Genomic DNA, 14,551 nt, shown 5'->3' on the forward strand with positions numbered 1-14,551 from the left:
CACACACACACACACACACACACACACACACACACACACACACACACACACACACACACACACACACACACACACACACACACACACACACACACACACACACACACACACACACACACACACACAGACACACACACACAGACACACACACACTCTTGTATAACTAACCTTGTAAGGACACACAATTCAGTCCCATTCAAAATCCTATTTTTCCCTAACCCTAACCTTAACCCCAAAACCTAAACCTTAGCTCCTAAAACTAACCCTAGCCCCTAAACCTAATTCTAATTCCAACTCTAACATTAATTCCAACCTTAATCCTAAACCCCCTAGAATTAGCATTTGACCCTGTGGGGACCAACAAAAGGTCTCCACTTGGTCAAATGTTCGTTTGTTTACTATTCTTGTTGGGAATTCGGATCCCCACAAGTAGAGTTAAAGACGTCCACACACACACAGGAGTAGTGAGTGACGCACTGACAAAAGTAACAACTCCCTGAGATTCCCATGATGTTTGTGATAGAGAGAGAGAGACACACACACAGAGAGAGAGAGAGAGAGAGAAAGAGAGACAGAGGGAGAAAGAGAGAGAGAGAAAGAGAGAGAGAGAGAGAAAGAGAGAGGGAGAAAGAGAGTGAGAAAAAGAGAGAGAGAGAGAGAAAAAGAGAGAGTTAAGGGACAGAGAGAGAGAGGGAGAAAGAGAGTGAGAAAAAGAGAGAGAGAGAAAGAGAGAGGGAGAAAGAGAGTGAACCATTGCACGGTGTGTTCCTCTAAACCTGTCTGTCCAGTTCCTCTGTAGGTCTATAGAACAGTACAGACAAAGCATGTTGTGTCACCAACCTATTTACCATATAGAGTCCTGAGGCTTCACCACTAGAAGAAACAGATTGAAGATTTCCATTTAACCAGTCAGGATTTCTTTATTTTATTCTAGAAAAATATATTTGATGATAAACTCTAAAGAGATGATGAGATAAGCGGGAAAAATGAAATGACGCATGAAAAAAAAAACGAATTATCAGCTGTCGTTAAGTCATTGTTATTCTGAACAGTAGATATTCTTATTCTAGCCTGGAACGCCCAATTGATATGGTGATGAAACACAGCATACAGGTTAGGATTCCAGGCTATTCCTGTTGTGACCATGATGGGTGACTAACTAGAGGAGTCATTAGCTGGGATGAGCTCTGGGAGACTCACTGTTGTGTGAAGTGATTAGGAACTCTGAATCAGAGGAGAGAAGGCCCGAATCCCAAATGGCACCCTATTGTCTTTATAGTGCACTACTTTTGACCAGGGCCCATAGGGAATAGGGTGCCAGGGTCCATAGGGTACCAGGGCCCATAGGGAATAGGGTGCCAGGGCCCATAGGGAATAGGGTGCCAGGGTCCATAGGGAATAGGGTACCAGGGCCCATAGGGAATAGGGTACCAGGGCCCATAGGGAATAGGGTACCAGGGCCCATAGGGTACCAGGGCCCATAGGGAATAGGGTACCAGGGCCCATAGGGAATAGGGTACCAGGGCCCATAGGGTACCAGGGCCCATAGGGAATAGGGTGCCAGGGTCCATAGGGTACCAGGGCCCATAGGGAATAGGGTGCCAGGGTCCATAGGGAATAGGGTGCCAGGGTCCATAGGGAATAGGGTGCCAGGGCCCATAGGGAATAGGGTGCCAGGGCCCATAGGGAATAGGGTGCCAGGGCCCATAGGGAATAGGGTGCCAGGGCCCATAGGGAATAGGGTGCCAGGGTCCATAGGGTACCAGGGCGCATAGGGAATAGGGTACCAGGGCCCATAGGGAATAGGGTGCCAGGGTCCATAGGGTACCAGGGCGCATAGGGAATAGGGTACCAGGGCCCATAGGGAATAGGGTGCCAGGGTCCATAGGGTACCAGGGCGCATAGGGAATAGGGTACCAGGGTCCATAGGGAATAGGGTACCAGGGCCCATAGGGAATAGGGTACCAGGGCGCATAGGGAATAGGGTACCAGGGTCCATAGGGAATAGGGTACCAGGGCCCATAGGGAATAGGGTGCCAGGGTCCATAGGGAATAGGGTACCAGGGCCCATAGGGAATAGGGTGCCAGGGTCCATAGGGTACCAGGGCGCATAGGGAATAGGGTACCAGGGCCCATAGGGAATAGGGTGCCAGGGTCCATAGGGTACCAGGGCGCATAGGGAATAGGGTACCAGGGCCCATAGGGAATAGGGTACCAGGGTCCATAGGGTACCAGGGCGCATAGGGAATAGGGTACCAGGGTCCATAGGGAATAGGGTACCAGGGCCCATAGGGAATAGGGTACCAGGGCGCATAGGGAATAGGGTACCAGGGTCCATAGGGAATAGGGTACCAGGGCCCATAGGGAATAGGGTGCCAGGGTCCATAGGGAATAGGGTACCAGGGCCCATAGGGAATAGGGTGCCAGGGTCCATAGGGTACCAGGGCGCATAGGGAATAGGGTGCCAGGGTCCATAGGGAATAGGGTACCAGGGCCCATAGGGAATAGGGTGCCAGGGTCCATAGGGTACCAGGGTCCATAGGGAATAGGGTGCCAGGGTCCATAGGGTACCAGGGCCCATAGGGAATAGGGTACCAGGGTCCATAGGGAATAGGGTACCAGGGCCCATAGGGAATAGGGTGCCAGGGTCCATAGGGTACCAGGGCGCATAGGGAATAGGGTACCAGGGTCCATAGGGAATAGGGTACCAGGGCCCATAGGGAATAGGGTACCAGGGCCCATAGGGAATAGGGTACCAGGGCCCATAGGGAATAGGGTGCCAGGGTCCATAGGGAATAGGGTACCAGGGTCCATAGGGAATAGGGTACCAGGGCCCATAGGGAATAGGGTACCAGGGCACATTTTTTAAAAACTAGGTAAGTCAGTTAAGAACAAATTCTTATTTACAATGACGGCCTAGGAACAGTGGATTAACTGCCTTGTTCAGGGGCAGAAGGACAGATTTGTACCTTGTCAGCTCTGGGATTCGATCCAGCAACCTTTCGGTTACTGGGCCCAACGCTCTAACCACTAGGCTACCTGCCTCCCCCCTCTAACCACTAGGCTACCTACCGCCACATAGGGTAGTGCACTACATTTGACCAGGGCCCATAGGGTAGAAGTTGTGCACTATTTATGAAATAGAGTGCCATTTAGGACACAGCCAAGGGCCTGAAGTAATGATAAAGAGTCAGGACTCATCTCAGAGTCACAAATCTACAGCACCTCTACAGGGAATACAGTAGTACTGAAGTAATGATAAAGAGTCAGGACTCATCTCAGAGTCACAAACCTACAGCACCTCTACAGGGAATACAGGATATCACCGCTAGGAGGAGCAGCAACAGCTAATGAATATTCACAACCAGGCATGTACTGTATGTAACAGTATAACTTTAAACCGTCCCCTCGCCCCGACCCGGGCGCGAACCAGGGACCCTCTGCACACATCAACAACCAGGCATGTACTGTATGTAACAGTATAACTTTAAACCGTCCCCTCGCCCCGACCCGGGCGCGAACCAGGGACCCTCTGCACACATCAACAACAGTCACCCACGAAGCGTCGTTACCCATAGCTCCACAAGTGACGTAACTGATTGAAACGCTAGTAGCGCGTACCCGCTAACTAGCTAGCCATTTCACATCCGTTACATGTACTTGGCTTGAGAACGAGTGATGGCTTGAAAACAGTCCTGTTTGATCTCTACATTTGGAATCATCATTTGTATTGGTCTGGTCCACAAAACATATAGCATCCTATTACCTATACTGGACACTTTGACCAGGGCCCATAGGGAATAGGGTACCAGGGCCCATAGGGAATAGGGTGCCAGGGTCCATAGGGAATAGGGTACCAGGGTCCATAGGGAATAGGGTATCATGCTAATCACATTAGCCTACGTTAGCTCAACCGTCCCGAGGACGGGACACCGATCCTGTCGAGATTTTAAGGTACAGCACCCCCATCAGTACAGACTGCAAATCCACTGAGAAAAGACAACATTCTCATGAGCAGATTTGTAGCTCCCCCTCTGGTCAAACAGAGTTACAGTACTAGGATAGATTAATCTTTCAGTCGTAAGGTTATTAAATGAGGTTAAACAACACTGATCTAGGTCACTCGGAAAAAGGCAATTAACTGTTAGAAGGATGGTCCCTGAAGGACAACAGAGACAGGAACTTAGAGGTCGGGAGATACAACTGGGTCACTTGACAGCGACAGTGTATGTCCTGTATTCAGCGACCATTGGCTGGCCACTGGTCAAACATAAATTACAAATCAGTGACTGATCAATGTATTTTGATGTTTTTAGATCAAGTTTGAGAAGAGTCACAATATTGTTGCAGAGTTTGAAAGGTGAAGCACCACAACATCCTGAAACGGGGCGTAGTGTAGTGTTATGTAGTGTTATGTAGTGTGTTATGTAGTGTTATGTAGTGTTATGTAGTGTGTTATGTAGTGTTATGTAGTGTTATGTAGTGTGTTATGTAGTGTTATGTAGTGTGTTATGTAGTGTGTTATGTAGTGTTATGTAGTGTGTTATGTAGTGTTATGTAGTGTGTTATGTAGTGTTATGTAGTGTGTTATGTAGTGTTATGTAGTGTTATGTAGTGTGTTATGTAGTGTTATGTAGTGTGTTATGTAGTGTGTTATGTAGTGTTATGTAGTGTTATGTAGTGAGTTATGTAGTGTTATGTAGTGTGTTATGTAGTGTTATGTAGTGTGTTATGTAGTGTTATGTAGTGTTATGTAGTGTGTTATGTAGTGTTATGTAGTGTGTTATGTAGTGTTATGTAGTGAGTTATGTAGTGTTATGTAGTGTGTTATGTAGTGTTATGTAGTGTTATGTAGTGTGTTATGTAGTGTTATGTAGTGTGTTATGTAGTGTTATGTAGTGTGTTATGTAGTGTTATGTAGTGTTATGTAGTGTGTTATGTAGTGTTATGTAGTGTGTTATGTAGTGTGTTATGTAGTGTTATGTAGTGTGTTATGTAGTGTTATGTAGTGTGTTATGTAGTGTTATGTAGTGTGTTATGTAGTGTTATGTAGTGTGTTATGTAGTGTTATGTAGTGTTATGTAGTGTGTTATGTAGTGTTATGTAGTGTGTTATGTAGTGTGTTATGTAGTGTTATGTAGTGTGTTATGTAGTGTTATGTAGTGTGTTATGTAATGTTATGTAGTGTTATGTAGTGTGTTGTGTAGTGTGCTAAGTAGTGTTATGTAGTGTTATGTAGTGTGTTATGTTGTGTTATGTAGTGTTATGTAGTGTGTTATGTAGTGTTATGTAGTGTGTTATGTAGTGTCATGTAGTATTATGTAGTGTTATGTAGTGTGTTGTGTAGTGTGTTATGTAGTGTTATGTAGTGTGTTATGTAATGTTATGTAGTGTTATGTAGTGTGTTATGTAGTGTGTTGTGTAGTGTGTTAAGTAGTGTTATGTAGTGTTTTATGTAGTGTGTTATGTAGTGTGTTATGTAGTGTTATGTAGTGTGTTATGTAGTGTGTTATGTAGTGTGTTATGTAGTGTGTTATGTAGTGTTCTGTATATAATGTATTTTATGTGTTGTGTTTTGTTTCCTGTTTGTTTACATATACAATAAAAGACTGGCTGAACGTGTCAGTGTGTCTCTCTCTGTTTTCTCCCTAAGTCCACTACACTCGACTGCAGCAGCAGCAGCTGAGATGTCTGTGCTGCTAAGCATAGTATTACTGAGACCAGGGGACCACCACGCTGTCTGTGCTGCTAAGCCTAGTATTACTGAGACCAGGGGACCAGGGGACCACCACACTGTCTGTACTGCTAAGCCTAGTATTACTGAGACCAGGGGACCACCACACTGTCTGTACTGCTAAGCCTAGTATTACTGAGACCAGGGGACCAGGGGACCACCACACTGTCTGTGCTGCTAAACCTAGTATTACTGAGACCAGGGGACCAGGGGACCACCACACTGTCTGTGCTGCTAAACCTAGTATTACTGAGACCAGGGGACCAGGGGACCACCACACTGTCTGTGCTGCTAAGCCTAGTATTACTGAGACCAGGGGACCAGGGGACCACCACACTGTCTGTGCTGCTAAGCCTAGTATTACTGAGACCAGGGGACCAGGGGACCACCACACTGTCTGTACTGCTAAACCTAGTATTACTGAGACCAGGGGACCAGGGGACCACCACACTGTCTGTACTGCTAAGCCTAGTATTACTGAGACCAGGGGACCAGGGAACCACCACACTGTCTGTGCTGCTAAGCCTAGTATTACTGAGACCAGGGGACCAGGGGACCACCACACTGTCTGTGCTGCTAAACCTAGTATTACTGAGACCAGGGGACCAGGGGACCACCACACTGTCTGTGCTGCTAAGCCTAGTATTACTGAGACCAGGGGACCAGGGGACCACCACACTGTCTGTACTGCTAAGCCTAGTATTACTGAGACCAGGGGACCAGGGGACCACCACACTGTCTGTGCTGCTAAGCCTAGTATTACTGAGACCAGGGGACCAGGGGACCACCACACTGTCTGTACTGCTAAGCCTAGTATTACTGAGACCAGTGGACCAGGGGACCACCACACTGTCTGTGCTGCTAAACCTAGTATTACTGAGACCAGGGGACCAGGGGACCACCACACTGTCTGTGCTGCTAAGCCTAGTATTACTGAGACCAGGGGACCAGGGGACCACCACACTGTCTGTGCTGCTAAGCCTAGTATTACTGAGACCAGGGGACCAGGGGACCACCACACTGTCTGTGCTGCTAAGCCTAGTATTACTGAGACCAGGGGACCAGGGGACCACCACACTGTCTGTACTGCTAAGCCTAGTATTACTGAGACCAGAGGACCAGGGGACCACCACACTGTCTGTGCTGCTAAACCTAGTATTACTGAGACCAGGGGACCAGGGGACCACCATGCTGTCTGTGCTGCTAAGCCTAGTATTACTGAGACCAGGGGACCAGGGGACCACCACACTGTCTGTGCTGCTAAGCCTAGTATTACTGAGACCAGGGGACCAGGGGACCAGGGGACCACCACACTGTCTGTGCTGCTAAGCCTAGTATTACTGAGACCAGGGGACCAGGGGACCACCACACTGTCTGTGCTGCTAAGCCTAGTATTACTGAGACCAGGGGACCAGGGGACCACCACACTGTCTGTGCTGCTAAGCCTAGTATTACTGAGACCAGGGGACCAGGGGACCACCACACTGTCTGTGCTGCTAAGCCTGGTATTACTGAGACCAGGGGACCAGGGGACCACCACACTGTCTGTACTGCTAAGCCTGGTATTACTGAGACCAGGGGACCAGGGGACCACCACACTGTCTGTGCTGCTAAGCCTAGTATTATTGAGACCAGGGGACCAGGGGACCACCACACTGTCTGTACTGCTAAGCCTAGTATTACTGAGACCAGGGGACCAGGGGACCACCACACTGTCTGGGCTGCTAAGCCTAGTATTACTGAGACCAGGGGACCAGGGGACCACCACACTGTCTGTACTGCTAAGCCTAGTATTACTGAGACCAGAGGACCAGGGGACCACCACACTGTCTGTGCTGCTAAGCCTAGTATTACTGAGACCAGGGGACCAGGGGACCACCACACTGTCTGTGCTGCTAAGCCTAGTATTACTGAGACCAGGGGACCAGGGGACCACCACACTGTCTGTGCTGCTAAGCCTAGTATTACTGAGACCAGGGGACCAGGGGACCACCACACTGTCTGTACTGCTAAGCCTAGTATTACTGAGACCAGGGGACCAGGGGACCACCACACTGTCTGTGCTGCTAAGCCTAGTATTACTGAGACCAGGGGACCAGGGGACCACCACACTGTCTGTGCTGCTAAGCCTAGTATTACTGAGACCAGGGGACCAGGGGACCACCACACTGTCTGTGCTGCTAAGCCTAGTATTACTGAGACCAGGGGACCAGGGGACCACCACACTGTCTGTGCTGCTAAACCTAGTATTACTGAGACCAGGGGACCAGGGGACCACCACACTGTCTGTGCTGCTAAGCCTAGTATTACTGAGACCAGGGGACCAGGGGACCACCACACTGTCTGTGCTGCTAAGCCTAGTATTACTGAGACCAGGGGACCACCACACTGTCTGTGCTGCTAAGCCTAGTATTACTGAGACCAGGGGACCACCACACTGTCTGTGCTGCTAAGCCTAGTATTACTGAGACCAGGGGACCAGGGGACCACCACACTGTCTGTACTGCTAAGCCTAGTATTACTGAGACCAGGGGACCAGGGGACCACCACACTGTCTGTGCTGCTAAGCCTAGCATTACTGAGACCAGGGGACCAGGGGACCACCACACTGTCTGTGCTGCTAAGCCTAGTATTACTGAGACCAGGGGACCAGGGGACCACCACACTGTCTGTGCTGCTAAGCCTAGTATTACTGAGACCAGGGGACCAGGGGACCACCACACTGTCTATGCTGCTAAGCCTGGTATTACTGAGACCAGGGGACCAGGGGACCACCACACTGTCTGTGCTGCTAAACCTAGCATTACTGAGACCAGGGGACCAGGGGACCACCACACTGTCTGTGCTGCTAAGCCTAGTATTACTGAGACCAGGGGACCACCACACTGTCTGTGCTGCTAAGCCTAGTATTACTGAGACCAGGGGACCAGGGGACCACCACACTGTCTGTGCTGCTAAGCCTAGTATTACTGAGACCAGGGGACCAGGGGACCACCACACTGTCTGTGCTGCTAAGCCTAGTATTACTGAGACCAGGGGACCAGGGGACCACCACACTGTCTGTGCTGCTAAGCCTAGTATTACTGAGACCAGGGGACCACCACACTGTCTGTGCTGCTAAGCCTAGTATTACTGAGACCAGGGGACCACCACGCTGTCTGTGCTGCTAAGCCTAGTATTACTGAGACCAGGGGACCACCACACTGTCTATGCTGCTAAGCCTAGTATTACTGAGACCAGGGGACCACCACACTGTCTGTGCTGCTAAGCCTAGTATTACTGAGACCAGGGGACCACCACACTGTCTATGCTGCTAAGCCTAGTATTACTGAGACCAGGGGACCACCACACTGTCTGTACTGCTAAGCCTAGTATTACTGAGACCAGGGGACCAGGGGACCACCACACTGTCTGTGCTGCTAAACCTAGTATTACTGAGACCAGGGGACCAGGGGACCACCACACTGTCTGTGCTGCTAAACCTAGTATTACTGAGACCAGGGGACCACCACACTGTCTGTGCTGCTAAGCCTAGTATTACTGAGACCAGGGGACCAGGGGACCACCACACTGTCTGTGCTGCTAAGCCTAGTATTACTGAGACCAGGGGACCAGGGGACCACCACACTGTCTGTGCTGCTAAGCCTAGTATTACTGAGACCAGGGGACCAGGGGACCACCACACTGTCTGTGCTGCTAAGACTAGTATTACTGAGACCAGGGGACCAGGAGACCACCACACTGTCTGTACTGCTAAACCGAGTATTACTGAGACCAGGGGACCAGGGGACCACCACACTGTCTGTGCTGCTAAGCCTAGTATTACTGAGACCAGGGGACCAGGAGACCACCACACTGTCTGTGCTGCTAAGCCTAGTATTACTGAGACCAGGGGACCAGGGGACCACCACACTGTCTGTGCTGCTAAGCCTAGTATTACTGAGACCAGGGGACCAGGGGACCACCACACTGTCTGTGCTGCTAAGCCTAGTATTACTGAGACCAGGGGACCACCACACTGTCTGTGCTGCTAAGCCTAGTATTACTGAGACCAGGGGACCAGGGGACCACCACACTGTCTGTACTGCTAAGCCTAGTATTACTGAGACCAGGGGACCACCACACTGTCTGTTCTGCTAAGCCTAGTATTACTGAGACCAGGGGACCAGGGGACCACCACACTGTCTGTGCTGCTAAGCCTAGTATTACTGAGACCAGGGGACCAGGGGACCACCACACTGTCTGTACTGCTAAGCCTAGTATTACTGAGACCAGGGGACCAGGGGACCACTACACTGTCTGTACTGCTAAGCCTAGTATTACTGAGACCAGGGGACCAGGGGACCACCACACTGTCTGTCCTGCTAAGCCTAGTATTACTGAGACCAGGGGACCAGGGGACCACCACACTGTCTGTACTGCTAAGCCTAGTATTACTGAGACCAGGAGACCAGGGGACCACCACACTGTCTGTACAGCTAAGCCTAGTATTACTGAGACCAGGGGACCACCACACTGGCTGTACTGCTAAGCCTAGTATTACTGAGACCAGGGGACCAGGGGACCACCACACTGTCTGTGCTGCTAAGCCTAGTATTACTGAGACCAGGGGACTAGGGGACCACCACACTGTCTGTACTGCTAAGCCTAGTATTACTGAGACCAGGGGACCAGGGGACCACTACACTGTCTGTACTGCTAAGCCTAGTATTACTGAGACCAGGGGACCAGGGGACCACCACACTGTCTGTACTGCTAAGCCTAGTATTACTGAGACCAGGGGACCACCACACTGTCTGTGCTGCTAAGCCTAGTATTACTGAGACCAGGGGACCACCACGCTGTCTGTGCTGCTAAGCCTAGTATTACTGAGACCAGGGGACCAGGGGACCACCACACTGTCTGTGCTGCTAAGCCTAGTATTACTGAAACCAGGGGACCAGGGGACCACCACACTGTCTGTGCTGCTAAGCCTAGTATTACTGAGACCAGGGGACCAGGGGACCACCACACTGTCTGTACTGCTAAGCCTAGTATTACTGAGACCAGGGGACCAGGGGACCACCACACTGTCTGTGCTGCTAAGCCTAGTATTACTGAGACCAGGGGACCAGGGGACCAGGGGACCACCACACTGACTGTGCTGCTAAGCCTAGTATTACTGAGACCAGAGGACCAGGGGACCAGGGGACCACCACACTGTCTGTGCTGCTAAGCCTAGTATTACTGAGACCAGGGGACCAGGGGACCACCACACTGTCTGTGCTGCTAAGCCTAGTATTACTGAGACCAGGGGACCAGGGGACCACCACACTGTCTGTGCTGCTAAGACTAGTATTACTGAGACCAGGGGACCAGGAGACCACCACACTGTCTGTACTGCTAAACCTAGTATTACTGAGACCAGGGGACCAGGGGACCACCACACTGTCTGTGCTGCTAAGCCTAGTATTACTGAGACCAGGGGACCAGGAGACCACCACACTGTCTGTGCTGCTAAGCCTAGTATTACTGAGACCAGGGGACCAGGGGACCACCACACTGTCTGTGCTGCTAAGCCTAGTATTACTGAGACCAGGGGACCAGGGGACCACCACACTGTCTGTGCTGCTAAGCCTAGTATTACTGAGACCAGGGGACCACCACACTGTCTGTGCTGCTAAGCCTAGTATTACTGAGACCAGGGGACCAGGGGACCACCACACTGTCTGTACTGCTAAGCCTAGTATTACTGAGACCAGGGGACCAGGGGACCACCACACTGTCTGTACTGCTAAGCCCAGTATTACTGAGACCAGGGGACCAGGGGACCACCACACTGTCTGTGCTGCTAAGCCTAGTATTACTGAGACCAGGGGACCAGGGGACCACCACACTGTCTGTACTGCTAAGCCTAGTATTACTGAGACCAGGGGACTAGGGGACCACCACACTCTCTGTGCTGCTAAGCCTAGTATTACTGAGACCAGGGGACCAGGGGACCACCACACTGTCTGTGCTGCTAAGCCTAGTATTACTGAGACCAGGGGACCAGGGGACCACCACACTGTCTGTGCTGCTAAACCTAGTATTACTGAGACCAGGGGACCAGGGGACCACCACACTGTCTGTACTGCTAAGCCTAGTATTACTGAGACCAGAGGACCAGGGGACCACCACACGGTCTGTGCTGCTAAGCCTAGTATTACTGAGACCAGGGGACCAGGGGACCACCACACTGTCTGTGCTGCTAAGCCTAGTATTACTGAGACCAGGGGACCACCACACTGTCTGTGCTGCTAAGCCTAGTATTACTGAGACCAGGGGACCAGGGGACCACCACACTGTCTGTACTGCTAAGCCTAGTATTACTGAGACCAGAAGACCAGGGGACCACCACACTGTCTGTGCTGCTAAGCCTAGTATTACTGAGACCAGGGGACCAGGGGACCACCACACTGTCTGTGCTGCTAAGCCTAGTATTACTGAGACCAGAAGACCAGGGGACCACCACACTGTCTGTGCTGCTAAGCCTAGTATTACTGAGACCAGGGGACCAGGGGACCACCACACTGTCTGTGCTGCTAAGCCTAGCATTACTGAGACCAGGGGACCAGGGGACCACCACACTGTCTGTACTGCTAAGCCTAGTATTACTGAGACCAGGGGACCAGGGGACCACCACACTGTCTGTGCTGCTAAGCCTAGTATTACTGAGACCAGGGGACTAGGGGACCACCACACTCTCTGTGCTGCTAAGCCTAGTATTACTGAGACCAGGGGACCAGGGGACCACCACACTGTCTGTGCTGCTAAGCCTAGTATTACTGAGACCAGGGGACCAGGGGACCACCACACTGTCTGTGCTGCTAAGCCTAGTATTACTGAGACCAGGGGACCAGGGGACCACCACACTGTCTGTGCTGCTAAGCCTAGTATTACTGAGACCAGGGGACCAGGGGACCACCACACTGTCTACAACCCCACAACTCCTCCCTACCTCCACTGCACCACAGCAACTCCTCCCTACCTCCACTGCACCACAGCAACTCCTCCTACCTCCACTGCACCACAGCAACTCCTCCCTACCTCCACTGCACCACAGCAACTCCTCCCTACCTCCACTGCACCACAGCAACTCCTCCCTACCTCCACTGCACCACAGCAACTCCTCCCTACCTCCACTGCACCACAGCAACTCCTCCCTACCTCCACTGCACCCCACAACTCCTCCCTACCTCCACTGCAACTCCTCCTACCTCCACTGCACCACAACAACTCCTCCCTACCTCCACTGCACCCCACAACTCCTCCCTACCTCCACTGCACCCCACAACTCCTCCCTACCTCCACTGCACCACAGCAACTCCTCCCTACCTCCACTGCACCACAGCAACTCCTCCCTACCTCCACTGCACCACAGCAACTCTCCCTACCTCCACTGCACCACAGCAACTCCTCCTACCTCCACTGCACCACAGCAACTCCTCCCTACCTCCACTGCACCACAGCAACTCCTACCTACCTCCACTGCACCACAGCAACTCCTCCCTACCTCCACTGCACCACAGCAACTCCTCCCTACCTCCACTGCACCACAGCAACTCCTCCCTACCTCCACTGCCACCACAGCAACTCCTCCTCCTCCACTGCACCACAGCAACTCCTCCTACCTCCACTGCACCACAGCAACTCCTCCCTACCTCCACTGCACCACAGCAACTCCTCCTACCTCCACTGCACCACAGCAACTCCTCCCTCCTCCACTGCACCACACTCCTCCTACCTCCACTGCACCACAGCAACTCCTCCTACCTCCACTGCACCACAGCAACTCCTCCCTACCTCCACTGCACCACAGCAACTCCTCCCTACCTCCACTGCACCACAGCAACTCCCCCCTACCTCCACTGCACCCCACAACTCCTCCCTACCTCCACTGCACCACAGCAACTCCTCCCTACCTCCACACTGCAACACATGCAACTCCTCCCTATCCTCACACTGCCACCCCAGCAACTCCTACATACCTCCACTGCAACTCTCCCTACCTCCACTGCACCCCACAACTCCTCTCCTACCTCCACTGCACCTACATCAACTCCTCCCCTACCTCCAACTGCACCACAACAACTCCTCCCGTACCTCCACTGCACCCCAGCAACTCCTTCCTACCTCACTGCCACCACAACAACTCCTCCCTACCTCCCACTGCCACCCCAACAATCTCCTCACCTACCTCCACTGCACCACCAGCAACTCCTCCTCCTCCACTGCACCACTGCAACTCCTCCCTACCTCCACTGCACCCCAGCAACTCCTCCCTTCCTCCACTGCACCACAGCAACTCCTCCCTACCTCCACTGCACCACAACAACTCCTCCCTACCTCCACTTGCACCCCAGCAACTCCTCCCTACCTCCACTGCACCCACAGCATACTCCTCCCTACCTCCACTGCACCACAGCAAACTCCTCCCTTACCCCACTGCACCACAGCTAACTCCTCCCTACCTCACACTGCACCCCAGCAACTCCCTCCCTTACCTCCACTGCACCCCACAACTCCTTCCCTACCTCCACTGGCAACTCATCTACTCACGTGAACCACAAAAAAACTCCTCCCTACCTCACTGCAACTCACCCTACCTCACTGCAACTCCTCCCTACCTCCACTGCACCACAGCAACTCCTCCCTACCTCCACTGCACACAGCAACTCCTCCCTACCTCCACTGCCACCACAACAACTCCTCCCTACCTACACTGCACCACAGCAACTCCTCCCTACCTCGCACCACAGCAACTCCTCCCTACCTCCACTGCACCACGCACTCCTC

This window comes from Salvelinus namaycush, unplaced genomic scaffold, assembly GCF_016432855.1.
Source record: "Salvelinus namaycush isolate Seneca unplaced genomic scaffold, SaNama_1.0 Scaffold330, whole genome shotgun sequence".
NCBI lineage: Eukaryota > Metazoa > Chordata > Actinopteri > Salmoniformes > Salmonidae > Salvelinus > Salvelinus namaycush.